General features: G+C 44.6%; 1 long non-coding RNA gene and 1 pseudogene across 3 annotated transcripts in view; both read right to left on the minus strand.

The window, feature by feature from the left end:
- Positions 1-19,113, minus strand: part of LOC115031520 (uncharacterized) — a 98,348-nt gene extending 79,235 nt beyond the window's left edge. For all 3 annotated transcript variants that reach the window (XR_003837165.2, XR_003837166.2, XR_003837164.2), the window contains exon 1: positions 18,786-19,113. This is a non-coding gene — a long non-coding RNA (uncharacterized LOC115031520). The remainder of the gene's footprint in view (positions 1-18,785) is intronic.
- Positions 12,502-12,602, minus strand: LOC147006045 (U2 spliceosomal RNA; annotated as a pseudogene).
- Positions 19,114-21,661: the final 2,548 nt, after the last annotated feature.

A 21,661-nucleotide genomic window follows, 5' to 3' on the forward strand; every position in this document is an offset into this window, starting at 1 on the left:
TTTATTCTGCAGAAGACCATCATGAGGTGGGGGTTGTCCAAAAGGAGCTTATAGGCCCGATTTAAAGCATATTAGGGGAATTCCGGGTTAGGTGAGAGTTATTTTATTCAATCTCTTGGCATTCCAGAATCATTGGGGCATGGGGGCTGGAGCCTGGGTTTTTTTCTAGTAACTGACTTGGCTGGGCTTGACTGGACTTGCCCAGTTCTTAGGCCTAGTCTCCTGGACTATTTGAAGCCCGTCATAGAGTCGGCCTGTCTTATCACTCTCACTTATCCCCCTTCAGTAATGGGCCATCTTGAATCTTTGAGATGTTTTTAATGTTTCTATGGGCTGGTGTTGTTATTTGAGAATCATCAATTGAACAGGGGAAATCATATCTTTAACAAACTTAAAGTATTGATTACACAGAGACCAAAAGTAAAGTCTAACATCAGTAGGATAAGAGAGGAGAGAGAGGTGGTCAGCCCAGGAGAGCAGTTCAAGAGGGATTCATACTAACCTGAGACTGTTATGGTGTTTTGTTTTGTTCTGTTTTTTTTCTATTCTTTTCTCAAGGAGTCTCTTTTTGACTAAGGCCATGTATTCTTTGCCCACCCCTGAGTGATCAGCAGAGAAATGACATTCTTCACCTAAGGCTGTACAAATTCCTCCCTGATGGAGGAACAGCAAGTCTGGGCCTCTTCAGTTCTAGAAGACTATTTCTGCCAGTAAGGACAGGGAATCCAGCAGGGCAGTGATAGACTTATATGGGGTATACACACACACACACACACACTCATATATATATATGTATATATATATATATATATTACATCTCCTGTGTGTCTTCATCTATCACCATCCATAAGGCCTTATAATTTTTATCTTAGAGTATTAGGGCTGAGGCCCCCCTACACTAGCAGCTCCGGCCAGCCCAACGCCAAGGAGAGAACCTAATACTACAATAGAAATGGCCACCCTTTTTACTCAATTGTTTGGAGGTTTTAGGGAGCAGTTGGTTAGATGAAGTGAGACCTCCTGGGGCGAAAAAGTGGTGGGTTCTGATGAGGGAGTGATAGAGGTCAGAAGCAGAGGTTGGGGGGTGGTGGGATGGTTGGTTTGGCCTTGTTAATAACTTGTTGGGGCCTAAGGGGACCATGGGTCTCACAAGGCTACATTGGAGCAGTTGGACAGTAAATAGGAGTCCTGGATCATAGCCAGAGATGTAAAGTCTTAGTCCCCATGGCTTACCAGCAGTCCAACTGGCCTTCCTGCCAGCTGCTGTGAACCTGATGACAAGGCTGCTGCATCTCCCCCTGGGGTACCCAGAGAGTAAGGGACTCAAAACAAGGTCCACAAGACTCTCTCCTAGGAGGCTGGGTGTCTTTTCTTATGTGGGACCTGGCTCTGGATGTCTGTGTATCTCTAAACTGGGTCACAGCAATGAGGTCATCTTTGATGGGGGATTTCCAGCTTATCCACCAGTAGATTTGCATCCCCATGCTACAAAGAAAAAGGACTCTGGACCTCCACATTTGGTTCATGGCTCCGATCCCGAGAATGTCCCGGGCAGTCTTAAAGGCCTGAGACTGTGTGTTCCTTCAGCTCTGGTGTGCGTGTGTGTGGTTGGCGGGCAGGGGGTGTTGCAACCATAACCAGGAAAGGGCTGTTGATCCAAGAGTCCCATCCCTCATCTACCAAGTCACAAAGGTCTACATGAAGATCAGGAAACCAAGTGCCTGCAGGAGTCGAGTGGGAGGTAGAGCTGGCAGTCTTACCAGTTGCAGCATTAATCATCTGCCAGGTTTGATTCAGGGGATAGTGGGGTCAGTGGCCGGTGCAGCAAAGAGAAAGCAGCAAGGAAGCAGGATCAGGAGCGCTGGAGTCGTAGTTTCAGAAGATCGACAGGATGTGGGGTGACCTTCCATCATTCCTGTGGCTTTTCATCTGGAAGTCTTTTCTGCTGGGACCTCAACTGTCAGGTCTTGTCTCCCATATCTGGGAGTGGTATATCCATCTCCAGCTCCTGTGCACCTTAACAGCTGTTGGCGTGGTCAGGATCACAGGGTGGGGTCCTTTCCAGCATGGTTCCCAAGTCTTGTGGTTATGTCTCTCGATCCAGACTTTGTCCCCTGGCTCAAAGTGATGGGGGTCAGGGGAAGGAGCAGACTCATAAACCTGGGAGATGGCAGTCAGAGTTGCTTCTGGAACCCATGGAGGGCTTCCAAGGATTTTTAAAACTTATGTTGGTCATATTCAGCTAAGATATCAGACTGGAGGTTAGGTAGTATGAGGGGGGCCTCCCATATAGGATCTCTACGGGGGAGACCTAAAGTTCAGGAGTTATTCCTAGCCCTATATAAAGCATAAGGTAGGAGAGAAGCCCAGTCACCACCTGGGCTTGCCTGAACTTGCCCAGTTATTAGGCCTAGTCTATTGGACTGCCAATTTGAAGCCTGTCACAGAGTCAGCCTATCTCACCACTCTTCCAAGGAAAGACTCCCTTAGCAGATAAATTAATTTATTATATAATATAATGTAATTATATATAATGTTAATAAATTAACTAATTAACTTTAAAAATATATTAAATATAAGCATATGTAATATAAAAGTATATATAGTTATATAATGTATATTTTATATATTATACTATTCCTTAACTCTGAAGCTCTCCAATGCTCAGAAAGTGGGTTGCCTTAGAAAACACATATTAGACTGGGCCTGATGATGTAATCTGGGGGCAATTTACTAAGATCCTGGTGTTGGAGATTGGTTCTGATGCTTTGATTCATTCAGGAATCTTCGTGTCCAAATGCTGAAGGGCCTTGTTCCCAATTGGTTCTTGATCAATCAATAAAGATGCCAGCAGCCAATGGCTGGATGAAGGGAGATGGGGTGGGAACCTTAGATTTGCACAGGCTGGGGTGCTAGAGGGAGGAGGAGGGAGAAATGTGCATGAAGCGGTAGGATACAGATGGACACAGGAGCTGCGGGAGATAAAGCCAACCAGCCACGTGAGATTTCAGGTAAGTGGCCACTGGCCTATGGCAGCAAGCGGAGGATTAGAAGTGCCTAGCTATTGAGATAGACAGCATATTAAACATAAGCTTGTGTGTGTGTGTGTGTGTGTGTGTGTGCGTCTTTCATTCAAGGATCTGAAGATTCCCTGGTCTTCAGGGTGGCTGGGAGCGCAACCTGCTGGGAGCATAAAACAGAGTAGCCAAACTCCTTGCCTACATATGCAGTTACATCCAGGGTCAAAAATATAAAGACAAAAAGGGCTAAGGACATAGCTAGGTCGTAGAGCGCCTCTCTAGCACAGGTAAAGGCCCTGGGTTTAATTCCCACTATCACAGGGAGAAAAAAGTATGGGCTGCATTCATGACTCATGAAGGGAGCATCAGTGAAGAAGGGGTTTGCTTTCTGTATTGATTGGCTCTAGGGTTCAACTTGGGCTTTCAAGCAGGCTAGTTAAGTGTTCTACCACTAGGGCTATATAGTTTCAGCCCCCCTTAGCATTCTGCAGTACTTGTCTGATTCTAGCCCAGCCGTGGTATGGTAAGAGAGCTCAATTCAGAAGCAGGTTAGGGTCTAACTTGCTGTAAAAAAGTCCTGAGGATGCCCCGCTCTTGTTCTTGACTGTGAAGGGCTAAGCAGAGGCAAGAATAGAAGCTTCTGAACTACTCCGCAGTAGTACTCAAATCTAGTCTCTGCTGTCTTCAGGCCTAGGCTTCGTTTTGGGAATGCAAGGTTCTTTTCAGTAGTCTTCTATTTCTGTAACTGAGTCTTCCCTGCATAGGTCTTCTGTTCTGAATAGATCAGTAATGACACCAAACTATCAATAGGTCTATGACTGAAACCACAAAGACTCCCAATAACCTCCTTCAGGCTCCTCCTGTCTCCCATCTCCTGGAGGGAGGCCTGGGGGGATCCAAAACACAGGTCAACATAAAGGTGATATGTCTGTGTGAACTTGGCTTGGGACAAACATGAGCGCCTCCTCTTGAATGGCCAACAGAAACAGACTTGGGTGAGCCCCAGGGAATTCCTTTTGTCCTTAAAGAATCTGAAAGGAACCAGGTTCCAGTTTTTCTAAGACATCCTCTTTGTAGACAGATGAAATTCTTGGAGTCAACGCTTGGTGCCCCTCCCATCACACACCCCACAGGACACCTGTAAATAGCCCATTGTCTTGTCTGGGCTCAGTGTGAATTCCTCAGCAGTTAAAACTTTGGAGTTTTGTGTTTTATTTTGTTTTGTTTTGTTTATTTGTTTCCTGCTCTGGACAGACTGACACACTTAGACACCTTTCCTGTCCTTCCTCCTGGTGACCTCTCAAATAAGAAAAAGAAATCCTTCTTTTTGCCTCCTGCCTTGGTGGTGCTGAGGGTGGAACCTCATATATGCTGGGCAAGTGGTATACCACCGAGCTCACCCCAGGCCCCCTATACTGTTTAACACTGTCCTCTTTTGCATCTCTGAGATGTTCACAGCATATTCTCCTATGTTATTCTCCCATATCTCTATGGGAAATAACCAGTCAGTCAGTCACCCACTTCCTCTTCTCTCTTAATACACTGAGGTGTGCTCACAGAGCTGAAGTTTTCTAAAAACATGTCCAGAGAGAGATTGGAGATTGGGCATACAGAGTCAGAGATAGCTTGACACACACCCCCATTTAAAAAAATTTAATAATGTAATTATTTTCTTTAAACATTCATGATGTGGCTGGAGATGTGGCTCATTGGTTAAAAGCACTGGCTGCTCCTGAAGGCCTTGGTTCAAGTCCCAGCACCCGCATGGCAACTTTCCATAATTCCAGTTCCAGTAGATCTGATGCCCTCTTCTGGTCTTCTCAGGCACAGAGAATGCATGTAGTGCACAGATATACATGCCAGCAACACAACCATACATGCAAAATGAAGAGTTCCAAAAAAATTTAAAATAAAAATAAATAAACAGGATGCAGAGGCATTGGTTCCCAAAGAGCCTACGGTGGGAGTGTGGAGTGTAGGGAGGGCAGGGGGAGAAAGGTGTTGCCCTTTACCTTCTATTCAGAGCTCCCTGGGCTCTTAACCTCAATTGGCAATAGCTGGGCATGCGGCTCAGTAGTGGAGCAGGACTTGCCTAGCATGCAATAAGGCCCTGGGTTCAATCTCTAGAAACCGGAAAAGGAGAAGAAGAAGATTTCTTGCTACAAACACCTGCCAGCCATCAAGCTCACTCTTGGGTTATTCAAAACAGCCATGGAAACTGTGGTCTAAATATAACGCAGCTGAGGTCTTTATGGGCTGAGCCACCGAGCGTCAGTAGCCTCGTCAACCTCAGGTTCAGAGATAAGGGAGGTTCCGCTGCGTTGCCTGGGGATAGGAGTCAGAGAAGTTTGGCCTTGTCAGGAATGGTGGTGGGCATTGGTACTGGAATGGGGATGGGTTTTACAAAGCAGTATACCTGTATTAGGCTAGTACATAGTTCAGTGACAGTTCTTACCTAGCATGCAACAAGTCTTGAAAGAAAGGAAACAAGGTTTGAAATAAAGGGAAGAAAAAACCCAAAAAGCTTCTTGAAGGGTGTTCTGAATATTAAGTTAAATAATTCACATACAGCAATTAAACCTGATACATAAGTCTATGTAACTATAATTATTACTGAAGTAGCCTCCAATGTGAAATTAGCAAAGTTTGATCAGATCCTTCATTTCTTTGCATAGTTTTTGTACACAAGGGTTGCCCAACTGAAGGATCTTTATAAATTCACCTGCTTATACCCAAAGCCCTTGCTGAGAGCCCCTCATCTTGCTTCCTAGCACTGTGTGAGCCTGACAGCTGGGCCCAGCCCCACATCAAGAGCCTTTGGGACTTTAAAAAAAGCCAGAGAGCAAAGAGATGGGGAGGCAGCTGCTCTGTCTCTTTCTGTTGGGAAGTCTGTGGCAGGCGGGGAGCAGCAAGGGTTGGGACTTTGGCAGGAGGAGCTAAGTCGCTAGCCAAGGAATAACAGGCCAAGCATAAGAAAGTCCTACTTTCCTGCTGTCACAGATAACCCACCCAAGCCAAGTCTGGAGGTGCAGCTACTCATGAGGCTATGAGACAGCAAGTTCAAGGCCTGCCTGGGCACCCTCACCTCAAACCAAAAATTAAAAGAAAGCTGGGTGGTGATTGCCTATCACGGGCAAGGTCCTAGGCTATATCCGTTGTACACAAAATAAAATAAAATGTTCTCACAAGACTGTATACCACTACACACCACCTCAACGCAGAGATAACTACAACAGTACACACACACACACACACACACACACACACACACACGGCCACACTGTTCTGACTTCTATGCCCTTTCTCTCTACAGCCGACCAGTCGAGAAGCTCTCATCTCCAGTCTGGTATGGGCTAGCTAGGTGTGGAGACAGTCCACACACTCGGTTGGGAGGTCTGTAAAAGGCTGGGCTCACCTATGTCCCAGCTGTGGATTTGACAAGATCTGGGTTTCTCGTCTGTGAAACACAGTGTCTCACCACAGTCCTTACAGTTGCTGAGACTGCAGAAGGCAAAAGGAAAAAGTGGCGATGGGAAAACCACCGAGTGAAAGAACACTCTCTGAACCCAAAAACAATAAGTACAGTACCCTGTGTCCTCTCGTTAAATTTCCAAGTATCTGCAGAACTCCCCAAAACATGTATCTGCCACCATCTTCAACTGGGAGACAGTCCATTAGCAAGTGGATTAACTAGAGTCATATTGTCAACCCAGATCACTTATCTGAATGGAAGACTCCTTGGTTCTTTGTCCTCATAGCCCAGCAACAGAAAACAGTGTGATCAGGCCACTCCTGTTCATTCAAATGTGTGTCCTCGCACACAGCCGTTGCTCGTGACAGAGTCCTAGGTGTTCAAATGTGTGTCTTTACACAGGGCCGTAGCTCATGACAGAGTTCTGGGTGGAATCTTGATTCGCTCACTTATAAACATACCATGTTGGGACACTCGTCCAGTTTTGTCTTGGTCATGGCTGTGCCATAGTATCTTCTCTGACATGACTCTCCCATTAGAGGGAACCTGGTGGAAGGGAGTTTACAGATTTGCATAGCTGTCGGGAGTGGTGGGTTCTTAAGATCAGTTTCAGGCAGTGTAGGCATGTTAGAGCCTGCCTCCTTCCTGGTTTTGCCCTGCAGATTGGTGCTTGACTCTGCTAAGAATCCGAGTTCTTCCACCTGGTGGCCTTTGGAAGCCAGCTTGTTAAAAGCCGCCGTACAGCCCATGGCTCTGTTAGCACACTGTGCTCTGGTGAGGAACCCACAGAAGAGTCACAGGAGTCTCCCTTTCTCTGTGTAATTCTCAGATTGACTAAACGCCCACATTTCTGAAGAAAAATGGAAAAACAACACCCAGTAAAACAAGACATGGGCGACTCTTCAACCTTCTACCATGAGAGAGCATGTGGCCTCGACCCAAACTTCAGAGAGGAAGGAAGTTCTCAACATATATACTGCAGCCACAGAGGAGGCTAGACAGTTAGAACCACTGTGAACTGAGAGTGCCATTAACCTGGAACAAACAGGCACACTGAGGAAACCCACTTGCGAAGATGCCTCTGTGAAAGAGTTCAGGCCAGAAAGGAATAATCTGCACTGTGAAGTCAACGGAACTAGAGTTACCTAGGAGATGGATGAAGCATACCTTCTCGTTTACAAAGAAGATTAACTGAGTGTGGGAGACCCACCCCATGTGTGGGTGATACCACCCCATCAGCTGGAATAAAAGATTAAAAGGACCACCATCCTCTTCTGTTTCTCGTCTGCCCTGAAGTTCCTCTGTCACACGCTACTGCCATCATGACATTGTGCCCAAGCACGCAGGGCCAAGTAACCATGGATTGCACACTCCAAAAAACATGAGCAACACACACACACTAATCCTCCTTTCTTTTAAGTTGTTCTGTTAGGTGCCTTGGTCTTAGAGATGAGAAAGAGGACAAAGATAAAAAGGTCAGAACCTAGCAGTCCCAGCCTGGAATCCAGCCTGCTGATTTAGTTACCACCCCACCTCTGTGGCCATCTGCCTCCACAGTGCCGTGGTAGAGAGAGTAAGGGGAGGTCAGAAGAAAGAGACATTTCCCACAGTGTTCACCTCTGGCAGCTTCTCTGATGACATCATGTGCCAACAGACCAGAACCTGGGAAGTAAAACAGCTGCCAAATGGGGTTGGTTCCCCTATGCCCTCTGGTCTCTCCTGCGCACGGGCCAAAGGAACAAGAGAACGCCAGGTTGTGACTTCAGTTCCGAAGGGCTCACACAGCCACCCAACCAGAGCTTCTGTGCTTTTAGACTTGGGCCATGGGACCTCACCCTGTGATGGCTACAGGCCAGGCAGTCCCTTTGCAACATCCAAACTAGCCAGAATGAAAAAGCTTGTATCTGGGTTGCATAAACTGAGACGTAACGTTTTACCCAAGAACTAAAACATGAGTTGAAAGTGGGCATTGCTATGTCTGAGGTCACCAGTCCCCACAAATGACCTAATTACAGATTCTTATCCAAAACACTCACCAAGCAGACACTGCATGCAGAGAGAGGCTTCACACCACCGCTACAGAGGGCAGAGGCAGCGGTCAGCTTCACACCGCCACTAACCGTGCCAGGGGATGTTGGGAGCTATTAAGACAACTCTTGATCTCTGAATTGGGCCTCTCCCCCCGAGAAGAAAAGGGGGTCAAAAGCGGGCCACCGACACACCGATTCCGAGAATGTTCCAGCCCTACCGATTCCAAGAATGTTCCAGCCCTAAGCCATTGCCGATGTCCTGACCACACCCTGATACCACCAAGTTCCTGCTTCCCCGTGTAGCTGCCAAAAGAAAGAATTTCTATTGCCCCCCTCCCATAAGTACTTCCCCTTTTGCTTGTATTGCCCTACCCCTCCCACTGATAAGAAACTGTACTTCCCCTTTTGCTTGTGCATTTAAGCCTTGGGTCTTTCTCAAAATACGGGGCTTTGATACATTCCAGAACGGTTTCCGTGTCGTTATTCGTACAAGGCCCTCGTCTCTCTCTACCCCCCATTTGGTTCTTAGGAGGAGGTCCCCTCGTGACCCTCGAATAACTGGACCTGCTGGACGGGTCAAGTGGCGCCCGACGTGGAGCACGAGGTACGACCGCCCTTCGGACAACGGATTAAAGAGGTACCGCGCAGACAGTGAGACAGTGGGACAGTCCCCCCGCCACTTCGCTCGAGTGTCGTGGACGGACGTCGGGAGGTAAGCCTAGGCATTCAGTTGTTGTCCCATCAACCATGGGGAATTTAGGTCAAGAGATGAAGGGTTCTCTTAAGGAGAGAGGGATAAGAGTTTAAAAAAAAAAAGTATTTAATAAAATGTTTTTGTTTTGTGGACGAGAGATGTCCATGGCTGGTATTAATGGTTCTTAGAATAAAGTAGGTAAAGATATTAATGCTTTGATAAAACAAGGAGAAGATGTCCCTGAGTCCTTTTTAGCAATTGGGGAATCATCAGAGAGCTCCTTAAACAGGTAGAAGAGGGCGGAGAAGGTGCTCGCTTCCTAGCCCTTACTGAAGATTTTTTAGAAAACTCCCGATTGAAGCAAAACTAAGCCGCCCGTACACAGTATCTATATTAGAAGGTTTAGCAAGAGAAGGCTACTTGATACCCAATGAATGAAATAAAGTTGTTCAGTCTGTCCTCACTAGAGGCCAATATTTAACTTGAAAGTCAGAGTTTGTGAAAGACAGCCTCCTAGACTGCTGATAAAATCTGTAGTAAAGGCAATTTCGCTGCAGACAAGGGCCCCAAGAGTCCTATGCACAGTGCGTTGCCAGATTACAGGAAGCAGCTGAGAGAATTATGGGACCTGAGGAAAGTGAGGGTCTGTTAGTCCGACAACTTGCTCTTGAAAATGCCAATTCGGCATGTAGGGCTGCCCTGAGAGGTAAAACCAAGAGTTTAGATATGAATGGTATGATCAAGCTTTGTAATGAGGTAGATGTGTTTTCTCAACAAGTTTCTAAGCCTATTAACCTGGCCATGGGGGCTACTCTAACTCCAGCGCCAAGGTTGGTGCCGAGCCCCATTGGCCGGAGTTAAAAGTAGACATCTGTGTCCTCATATTGGGTGCAGATGCTGCCTGGAGTATCCCTGATTATTATATGCCTCAATTAACAGCAGTTAACACAGGTGAATTTGGGCCCCCTCCCCAAAATACTTTTTTTACGTCATCTGCCGAGTGTCCAGACTTTTACAAGGCCTAACGGTGATTCCTACAGTGGTTGACACCGACTACCATGGGGAGATAAAAATCTTAGTCTCCACCATGCAGGGACCACTTACCCTTAGGGCTAGAGAGCACATAGCCCAAGCCCTACCATTCCCACTATTCGGCCATTTCTCTTATACGAAAGAAGAGCGAGGACCATCCTCCCCGAGATCCTCGGAAGTCTACTGGGCACAGAAAATAACCGATTCACGGCCCATGCTGACTTTGTTTCTAGAGGGCAAACAGTTTCAAGGGCTCCTGAATACCAGGGCAGATGCGACAGTAATTTCCTCAACACATTGACCTGCAGCCTGGCCCTTACAGCCCACTAAGGGATGGTGTAATCCACTGATCATAAAATTTTCTGCTAAAGGGAGGAACTTAGAGGCTTAGGAAAGTTCTCGCCCTCTCACCTGGGGCCTAAGATTGTATCAAGATAACTATGACAATGGCCTGACCTTTAAGGCTCAGCTTCTTAAAACCACCCCTAACAATCATAAAGCATCCATAGAACTTCCAGGTACCCGCCACCCTGTTCCTGCCCTAGGGCGTGCTATGACCCTGTTTCAGCCCACTCTTCCTGCGGGGAGGCCCCCCTCTTCCACTGATTTACTGTGGTCTACATTGAATGCTTCTGCTTTAGCCTTGTTGAATAAGACACAGAGAGATAATGCGTCAGAATTTAAAGATTGTTGGATGTGCTTTTCTGCTTCCCCACCCTTTTATGAGGGCATAGCCTTATTTGAAAATTTTACCCCGCTTTCAGACAACTAGGCAGCTTCCCTTCAAGTCAGTTCAGCTTACCTTGACAGAACTCTGGGGTAAGAAGTTGTGTGTTGGGGCCAGACATGCTTCCGCCAAGGCCCTTGCTAGAGATTTACAATAATACGTTTGGAGTAAATAAAAATGGGTTTTAAAGAGACTTCATAAAGGTCAAAATATAGCTCAATTCTTACTGTTATCTTATTTACAACTCCCCAATCCTACATTGTCAAAATTCATAGATTAGGCTTTATTAAAAGATAAAAAATCATTTCCTAAAACATATTAATTCATTTTGTCAATGGTGTTTTTGTTGGTTGCAAAAACTAGAGAGCGTTCTTGCAGATGGCTATAAAATATTTGACTAAGTGTAGACTGATAATGGCTTCAAAAAAAGATTTAGCATGGTAAAATTTTAGGCTATTTGAGACATTTAGTGTATAGAGATTGTGTGTTTTCTCAAAAATTTGCCCTCAGATTAAATAAATTAAAAGTTTTGGATACTTGCCAAAAGCTGTTAAAAAATTTTGGATTTTAATCTTGGTTTGACAAGCTGCCTCTTACAAACAAAAAAGGAAAGGAAGGGATAGAGAAAAATAGATTTTAGAACTCTCCCAGGGACAGAGAGAAATCGGGGGACGCCCTGTTTTATTCTCTCTGGCCCCTACAGGAGAAATTCTCTACCCTCTTTCTATTGTCTATGGTTGGTGCACCAATCACGTGTCAATTCATGTATGTTTTCTGTTTCGTTGTCTGAATGATTGTTTCGTTGTCTGAATGACTGGCTGTTTTATGTTTCATGTTTAAAAAAAAAAAAAAAGAAAGAAAAAAAATGGTTAAAACTCTACCTGCTAAATCACTCTCAGTTTGCACAACCGAGGCTGAGAGGCCCCTCCCTTTAGCCAAAATCAAGCACAGCAGGAGAGGTCCTGCTGAAAAACTTAGAATCTGCAACCTCTTAGTTCTAAGGCAAATAAGCTGATAGTTGTTTTTTTTCTAAAAAATTCTCTGCAATTTTGTGATTATTGTGTTTAGCAAATGACAAATTGCTTTTTTATCTTATAAGCATAGCTATAAAAAGTAAAATTCTTTGATCTAAATTTATAAGCTTCGTGTAGCCACTCCATTTGGTTTTTGACTGGTCTTAAAGGTATAAATATGATCAACATATCTTGGTCATAGAGAATTGGCTTATAAGTTATTTGGGTATGATTAAAAAGATATAACACTGGTTACAAAGTTAGCTTAAGCAGTAACTCAGGGCTAGAGTCATTTTCAAACAAAAGCACCTGGCATAAACGAGCCCAGAAAGCTAGTCCCCTAAAGATACTTCTAAATTGAGATAATATTTTATGTAATTCTTATCCTAAAAAGTAGTCTTATAGAGATAAGATTTTAAAACAATGTCTCCTTAATAGAACATTAAAATTTGCACTGTCATACATTCATGAATTGGCAGTCAAACTTTGTAACGTAATAGTGATGTTTCTAGTATTGATTTTAAGGAGAATAAATTGTTTAAAATTGGGTCTTACTTTCCAAAAGTTATAGATATATTCTACACTTGATCTTAGCCAAAAGGCCGAGAAGCGATATATAGATATATTCTAATATTGCAACGAAAACTTAAAAATTATGGTTAAAATTGCCAGTGTCCCATTGACTGCAGTTTGCAATTTGATCAAAAGCTTAAGATTTTTAACTTACTCATATATTGTTAATTAAGATTATTACAAGAGTAATCATCTTATGATTACATTAAAGCCACTCACTTTGGCCATTCAGCCATACAAAGCAAGGCAGAGTTAACTAGATATATTCATCTTTGTGCAGAAATTAGACCCTCACACAATCAGTTTGGCTATGGTTGCGGCTTTACAGGACCATAAAAGGTTATAAAAAAATGTTTAAGGTATAAGTCATCTAAGAAAGATTGTCCAAAATCAGAGGCATGGACAGACAGTTGAATTGTTCCTCTAGAATCTGTCCTCATTACAAGAGGGCCAAAATGCTCAGATTAAAAAATATTTTACGTTTGAGTTAATGCAGGGCTCAAGGCAGCCCCAAAAAAGCTTGTAACCTTTTATCTTGCAAACAGTGCCTGAGAAAGTTTCCCCTGTGTTCAAAAGAATTTCTTTTTAGCTTTGTTGCAAATCTATTCAGATGTTTAAAATAATGCTTAAATTCAAAGAGTTTTGCTTTTAATGAACTGGTGATCACTAGATAATTTTGCCTGTAGGTATGGCTAACATAGCTTTACAATATGTAAAATTTTTTATTGTCTGCTTCAATACAAAAAACAAAGTTTAAATCTTTCAGTATATATTGTTTCCTAAGTAAAAAGTATTCTATTAGCCAATGCCTCTAAAGGAAAGTTTAAAGTTCTGGGGAATAAGATTCAGAGACAATATTTTTAATATTTAGAGTTTTAGTTATACTGAAAAATTGTGGTACAAATTTGCTTCAAAATTTTTATTTTCAAAACCTCCAAGAAATGTTTTGTCAACAATTTAATGTTACGCATGTTACTGAGATATATTTTATAATTCTCAAAGACAAGATATTGTAAAACCTTAAAAACTATACCTTCTTTAAAAACAAAGAAGGGGGGATTATATCCCCGTGCACAACACATGCCATGATCCTGTTCAGATACTTAATATGGGGGGAAGAGGGAATGTTTCTGTTTCTTCCACAGAATGCTACAAGAGCATGCTAGCTTCCAATGTGACAGGCTGACCTGTGACCTGTGAGTGCCCTGACAGTGGTGACCAGAAAGCTGTGTTGAGTGCACAAGAGAGGAGGAATCGGAGAGCAGCCACTTACAAACAGATGAAGAAACTTCGTATCTCCACCATGGGCTGCAGCAAGGAGTACCAACCTGGTGCCAACTTAAAATAAAAACAACTAAAAAAGCTGACTCGGGAGGCAAAAAGACTGGTACAGAGAATGTACAAGATGCTTTCATCAGAGACACTGTTTTTTTGCCATTCAGGCCAGCTCCTTATAGCTATAAAGTTGTACCTTACCTATATGCTTATTGTTAGATAATTTTAAGAGTTAAGATCGCCAATCTTGGCAAGTCTTTTTATATTCATTGTAATTCTTGTCAATTAACTAATTGTGTAGATCCTAATTTAGATAAGGAATCTACTGTTATGTTTTTGTAAGAGACCTGCTTATGTTTTGCTGCCTATTAGAGTTAGGAAATGATCCTTGGTTTAAAAATCTGGGAATGCAAACTTTGAAAAGGTATCTACCATAGCTTTAGATCAGCAGCTACGTACTGCGCATTTTGTTAAGAAAGTTTAAGACCTAAAGAGAAACCAGAGTAAATAGAACTATAGATAGCTGAGTTACACCCATGCACATGTATTTACAATGGCCTAGGGGAAAGGTGGACTACTAAAACTGGTTTTTCAACCTCCCCCTGGCTCTCAACCTTGTTGTCCTCCCTTGTGGGGCCCCTATTGGGACTCCTAATATTGATTTCCTTCAGTCCTTGGGCATTTCAGAAATTGACCCGATTTGTTAAATCTCAAATTGATTCATCTCTTTCAAGCTCATTTGTTTCAGTTCATTACCATCGGCTGGACGTTGGTGATAACAAGCAGGTTACTGGGGAAGAGGCAGACATGGATACCGCTTCATCACCCTCTTCTCGGGGAGAGAGACTCAATTTCCATAAAATGCTTAAGTAAGATCATTCCCCTCCCCCAAATTCGGCCATCAGTCTCATGCCACGAATCATTTATAGATTGCCTTAGTCTGTGCTTCCGACATGGTAATATATGTTCTCGCCACATTGGAAACTAAACAGTCATCCCAGGCTAGACACATCGAAAAATTGGAACTTGAAGCCGTCGCCCGTGAGAGTTGTAAGACTAAGTACTGCACAGAGATTAGTCTGGAAGCTGTTAGACAGTCTCTGAGAGGCATGTCTGATTGCATGAAGGTTGAGTGCCCTAGGATCCTTCCCCCAGAAAAAACGGCACGGGAGCAGGTCAGGGTTACTCTGGGTAGAAGTCTGTGGGCCTAAGAGTCAATCCTGTACATAGCCCCTAACATTGTACACTGGGGATCAGACCTCTACCTCTACCCACGGAGCTTGCTTCGTTCCTAAATCCCTTGGCTGGCCCAGGTTATATCCAACAGACTGGGACCATTAATTCAAGCCTCATAGATGACTTGTCCTTGTGTCCTTCGTGGTTTTAAGAGAATCACCCGGTGAGCAAACAGACATTTAAGCGATCGATAAAACGTGGCTACAAATTTATTATACATTATGCCTTTATAAAAATATTAAAACGGGGGAGATGTTGGGAGCTATTAAGACAACTCTTGATCTCTGAATTGGGCCTCTCCCCCCGAGAAGAAAAGGGGGTCAAAAGCGGGCCACCGACACACCGATTCCGAGAATGTTCCAGCCCTACCGATTCCAAGAATGTTCCAGCCCTAAGCCATTGCCGATGTCCTGACCACACCCTGATACCACCAAGTTCCTGCTTCCCCGTGTAGCTGCCAAAAGAAAGAATTTCTATTGCCCCCCTCCCATAAGTACTTCCCCTTTTGCTTGTATTGCCCTACCCCTCCCACTGATAAGAAACTGTACTTCCCCTTTTGCTTGTGCATTTAAGCCTTGGGTCTTTCTCAAAATACGGGGCTTTGATACATTCCAGAACGGTTTCCGTGTCGTTATTCGTACAAGGCCCTCGTCTCTCTCTACCCCCCATTTGGTTCTTAGGAGGAGGTCCCCTCGTGACCCTCGAATAACTGGACCTGCTGGACGGGTCAAGGGGAGAAGCAGCTTTGAACAAAATCACAACAGCCGGCCGGCTACTCTTCAAGGCTAGTAGCCACTTCCCCTCCATGGTACTCCAAAGAGAAAATCCAGATGGATAGCACAGCCATCCTGCCAGTGTGTGAGAGTGGTGTGAAAACAAGCCTCAGTCCTTGTCTCCATCCAGGGACCTGAGCTCCAATGTGATTTTTTGCATAGTCAGTCATGACTCTTTCCTCTGAAGGGCCAACATGAGAGACCGATGTTAAGGTCTGCATGGAGCTTGGAGGGTGTCCTTTTCCCCCAGATTGAGAGAATGAGACTGCAAGCAGTTAAAATCAGATCGCTGGGCAGTGGTGGCACACACCTTTAACCCCAGCACTTGGGAGTTAGAGGCAGGCGGATTTCTGAGTTCGAGGCCAGCCTGGTCTACAAAGTGAGTTCCAGGACAGCCAGGGTTATACAGAGAAACCCTGTCTCGGAAAACAAACAAAAAATCAGATTATTTAGTTTATCTATTGAGAAGGTCCCTGTGACTAGAGACAAAACTTTAGGCCTCAGTTTTCTTATCTGTGAAAGGGAACCAACCATAGGCCCATCTGACAGATAAGGGAGACCTAACCGGGGCTACTGCAGCAAGCAGGAGGCTCACACACCCCCTGTACACAGCTGTACACTCAAGGTGTGCTGTAAGCATTCACATAACACGTGCTAATATTTATTTTCTCCCTTAAAAAGAGGAGAAGAAGCCATGGTGAGTGTTGGGAATGTTTGCGCTGGCTTCTGGCATGCAGGGTAGGTTCTCTTTCTGCTTAGAGTCTGTCCTTTTTTTTCCACTTTGGGAGGGGAGTGTGGTTTTTTTGGCCTTCCCAGCTTCCAGACCCACATGTGTCACTGCTGCCAGAGGAGAACAAAACCCAAAAGGAGAAGAGGAGGAAAATAAATCTTTTGTTTTTGAAGCTAAATAGCCCAAAATGCAGCTCGAAAAGCTCCATGAAGGTTCAGCTTTCACAGCACAGAGTGGAAACAGAGCTGACCCCTCCCCGGGCCATGCCCTCTGACCCAACTGCAAGGCAGACTCTGTCCGCTCAGCTTAAGGGTTTCCTGTAGAGGGCTGCCTTTGGGGGTTGGGGGGTAGAGTTTTAGCACCAGACCCAATTTCCAAATAGCAAGGGGAGTTGGCCCATGAATATTCATGAGCAGTGCTTTGTGCCTGGTGCAGTTTTTCATGCAAGGTGGGTTTAGAGGGAGGAATATATTACAGAAATTACCCTCTGCCACCATCTTTGGACTCAAATTGTAAATATTTAACAGGGTGAACCCCTCTCCTTCTGTCCTCAGCCTCACTCTGTATACATTAGACTCATTCTTTCTATTTAACAAGGCCCACTGCGTTTCCTCTGGCTCTGTTCAGTTGGAACTACGGTTCTGTGTCCACAGACGCACAGAAAACGTCCATAAATCCCTTTAGCCCTTATAACACAATTGATAGTAAATCTTTGCAGTTCAAGTTGCTACTGGCCACCGCTACGGGGCTGGGAAAGGCTTGTGTCTGCTCCTCAGATTAGCTTACAACAGAAAGGGCAGGAATCTGAGATTTCATTCATTCACGGGGAGGCATGCCCTCTTTCTCACAGAAGGTTCCATGACAGCTGGGATAGTCAGACTGGCAGCAGGCAGATGCAGAAAGGGCAGGAACACCAGGATGTAGAGAGTAGGGTTTTGAGGGCCATCCTGGACTAATACTTTCTTTCATCCGCTTCAGTAAAATGGAAAAAAGATTTGTTATCAAGACAGACAAAGCCGGGCGTGGTGGCGCACGCCTTTAATCCCAGCACTCGGGAGGCAGAGGCAGACGGATTTCTGAGTTCGAGGCCAGCCTGGTCTACAAAGTGAGTTCCAGGACAGCCAGGGCTATACAGAAAAACCCTGTCTCGAAAAACCAAAAAAAAAAAAAAAGACAGACAAGGAAAGAGAGACTGGAAGGCCATAGCCCAGCAGCATGTAGGAACTATGTGGCTCTGGACTGTGACGTCTCTGTGTAGTTAGTGTGGGAGTTGTGGCCCCATAATAATAATTTTATTATTATGATTATGCAGAGTAAAGCATGCATATTATCTGTTTATATGCAAATATAAATTTATGTGCAAATAATGTTCTTAAGCATAGTAGAACTGAGACAAACTGAGATGAAGACAATCTTGCTGCCTTGAGCATCTTCAAGAGCAGAGAGTTGAGTCCCTCATTTGGATTATCCTGTTCTCTCTCTCTCTCTCTCTCCCTCTCTCCCTTTGGAGATGAGGAAGGAGCCTAGGAAGGTGAGTAACTATCTCAAGGCCACATAAAACAGTGCTGGCCAGGCCTCACCTTGAACCTTACTTTCTTGTGACCTTGGCAAGATATTCCAGATCTCGAAGTCTTAGTCTCCGGGGGAATCTTGGACAACCACCTGTGACACCTCTAACAGGTACTGCAGGCCAATGTCCTCAATACCAGATGCCAACTCCTGCAGTTCAGACACTGGCACGAGTTACAGGTCTCTCCTCCCAGGGCCTCTGTCTCCTATCAGTCACAGCAGGGACTGTAGAATCCAAGTCCAATAGCAGGACGGCTCCTCACATGAGAGGCTACAGACAATAGGACAGGCCCAAGGGACCTTGGCTAGTTTTATTTAAGCAGAGGTCTGACTCTCCCAGACACCCAGCCTCTCTGGCAAGAAGAAAAACCACCCTGCAGCCTGCTCACAGGCAGCCTCTGTGACATCCTGCCAGCCCTGTGCCCACACTACTCAATCAGGTCATGCTCCCCCAAGGTGCTTCTCCATTCCTCTCACAGGCTCTACAGACAGGAAGCTGGGCAAGAGCAGACGGAGGCAACCCAGCTGTCCGGTCAATCTTCCCAAAAGGCAATTTAAAAGACTTCATTCCATGGGAGGTGTTGGGGATGCTCCAAAGCCAGAGGTGGCCTCAGTGACTCCAGAGCGATTTCCTGTCTTACCTTCATCCCCACCGCCGGCTTCTCTGAGAATCTGAGAAGCAGGTATTCCGGAAAGCTGATGCTGACATGTAGATTATATTCCAAGTTGTCATAACACACCAGGAGAGAGAGGCAGCCACACTGTGGGTAGAGGAAGGAACTTGGCCACTAAGTAGCTCTCTTGGCACAACCTCCTGTGGAGGCTTCACCAACTCTTTGCTTAGGTTTCCTCCAAGGTAAAAGTGAGGCCCAGTCCAGTGTATGAGCACCTTCACTGTGGGAGGGGCTTGGTGACTTCAACCCCTATTACCAGAATCCCCAGACCTGGATTTCTGTAAGATGAAATGCTTTTTTTCATGCCTAATACTGATCCTGTGACCAAAGGGCAGCTGGCATAATCTTCAGTTACTGTTTTACTTTGGCCCAGTCCAACTTAGAGAAACTGTTCCCTTTTTTTTTTTTTTTTTTTAAATAAAGATTTATCTTTAAGTTATGTGTCTTTGTGAGGAGCTGTAAATGTGAATGTGGGTGCCACCAGAGGCCAGAAGAGGTTGTGGGAAGCCTTGGTACTGCAGTTAGAAGTGCTTGTGAACTGTCCAACATCGGTGCTGGGAATGGAGCTTGGGTCCTCCAGAAGAGAGTATAGCACTCCTGTAACTTCTGAGCCATCTCTCTGGGCTCCCGGGCCCCCTATTAGAAACTTCCACAGCTCCCTGCCACAGCTGGCAAATAGATTACATAGGAAATATTGGCCCCTGGGGGCCCAGGTATGGAGTGCCAGGGGAAATCCATACCTCCACCCACAGCAATGACCACTGAGTTACTCAGCCGCTACCAAGCCCAAGCCTTTTACCAGCTCCAGACTTCCTCGTATGTGATCCAGGAACTTCTCTCTGAAGACAAGGCGAGAACAGAATCCTAAGACGTGTCCTTCACAATGACACCTGCCCATTAACCCAAAGCAAGAAAGTCAATGGCCAGGAGAACCCAGGACTGCTAGGTACTGTCTATCAGAAAGAACATTCCGTGGGCCTGAGGGTGGCTGGAATTCAGCGATAGAGTCCATGCCTGTGGCCCTGAATCATGACGCACGTGGCCTATCTAGGCTTCACGTTTCTCTGCCCTTTTAGCTCTTTAGAATGGCAGAGAGACGTGAAATACTGGTGCCAGCTGCTTTGGGGCAATGAGGACAAAAACCCAGTGAGGGTTTTACATGTTATTATTATTATTAAAAATATTTTCACTTATTTATGGAGCTAGGGCACACATGCTATGATGTCTATATGGAGGTCAGAGACCGGAAGTTGGTTTTTTAATTTTCTGTGTGGTTTCAGAGATCAAACTCAGGTCATGAGACTTGGTGACAAGTGCCTTTACCTGCTGAGCCACCCTGCCAGCTGTCTCTACCTTAAAAAAAAAAATTTCTTGTTTTATGTTTATGGGTGTTTTGCCTGCATGTACATCTGAACACCAGGTGTGTGACTGGTGCCCACAGAGGCCAGAAGAGGGTGCCAGATCCCCTGAAACTGGAGTTACAGATGGTTGGGAGCTGTCATGTAGGGTCTAGGAACTCAACCCAGGTCCTTTACAAAAGTAGCCAGGGCTCAACTTATGAGCCATCTCTCCAGGCTAGTCCCACCCTTTTGAAACATATCTTTAGAAAAACAAAAATGTTTTATTAATTTATTTAGGTTTCAGAGATTTTTTAAGCCGTTTTTATTTTATTTATTTATTTAAGAATTATTTATTTATTTTATGTATGTGAGTACACTGTAGCTGTAGAGAGCCTTCATGTGGTTGTTGGAAATTGAATTTTTATGACCTCTGCTCGCTCTGGTCAGTCCCGATTGCTCAGTCCCTGCTTGCTCCGGCCCAAAGTTTTATTTATTATTATATATAAGTACACTGTATCTGTCTTCAGACGCACCAGAAGAGGGCATCAGATCTCATTATGGGTGGTTGTGAGCCACCATGTGGTTGCTGGGATTTAAACTCAGGACCTTTGGAAGAACAAGTCAGTGTTCTTACCTGCTGAGCCATCTCTCCAGCCCACTGGAGGGTTTTTCAAGGAATAGTACTGGATATTCTTAGTGACCTCCATGGGAGGTCATGGTCAAATTGGGCAAAGGAAGGTAGTCTGTGAGCTTCAAAGATCTGAGGCTATGGCACAGACAAAGCAACCTGCTCACCTGGGGCAGGAACCTGTGACCCAGGCCCTGCTGGGCTATCACCAACTGGGAATGAAACTAACAGCATTTTGCTAAATTAAGACTTATGGGTCCAGGCATGCTTCACTACCACTTAAACCATTAGGTAATGCCACTTGACCACTTACAACTTCCCTGGATCTTTAATTTTATTTTTAACTTCATGGATTTGTAACAACTCTCTATAGAAACGTGTTTTAAGGAGTGTTTTCTTCTTTTACAATCTTAAATTCCCTATCTGTATTAAAAACTCAGTGTCAACACCAAGTATCTTAAGGTATTTAAACTTAATGTTAAGATAAGTGTTTCCTTGTATTTTCAGGTCAGCCTAGCATGGTGGTGCACACCTGTAGTCTCAGCCCAGAGGAGGCCAAAGGCAGGAGGATCAAGTCCAGCCTGTGATAAATATCAAATTGAAGGCCAGCCCGGTGTCTGTAAGATCCTGAATACTTGTTTGTTTGTTTGTTTGTTTGTTTGTTTGTTTGTTTGTTTGTTAAAACAAAACAAAATACCAAAACTCAAAACAAAATAACAAAATAAAAAAAGAAATCTTTTTGGTTAACCAGGTTTATTTAAACTGAAAGAAATCTTTGTGGGATTCTTTCTATTTTCATTGAGCTTTACTGGTTTCCCAGTTTTGGGCCTTTGGGCATATTATGACAACTTGAGCTTCATTATCCACTCAGATCC

Source organism: Mus caroli, unplaced genomic scaffold, assembly GCF_978045245.1.
Source record: "Mus caroli unplaced genomic scaffold, Mus_caroli_1 scaffold_1, whole genome shotgun sequence".
In the NCBI taxonomy this organism is placed as follows: domain Eukaryota; kingdom Metazoa; phylum Chordata; class Mammalia; order Rodentia; family Muridae; genus Mus; species Mus caroli.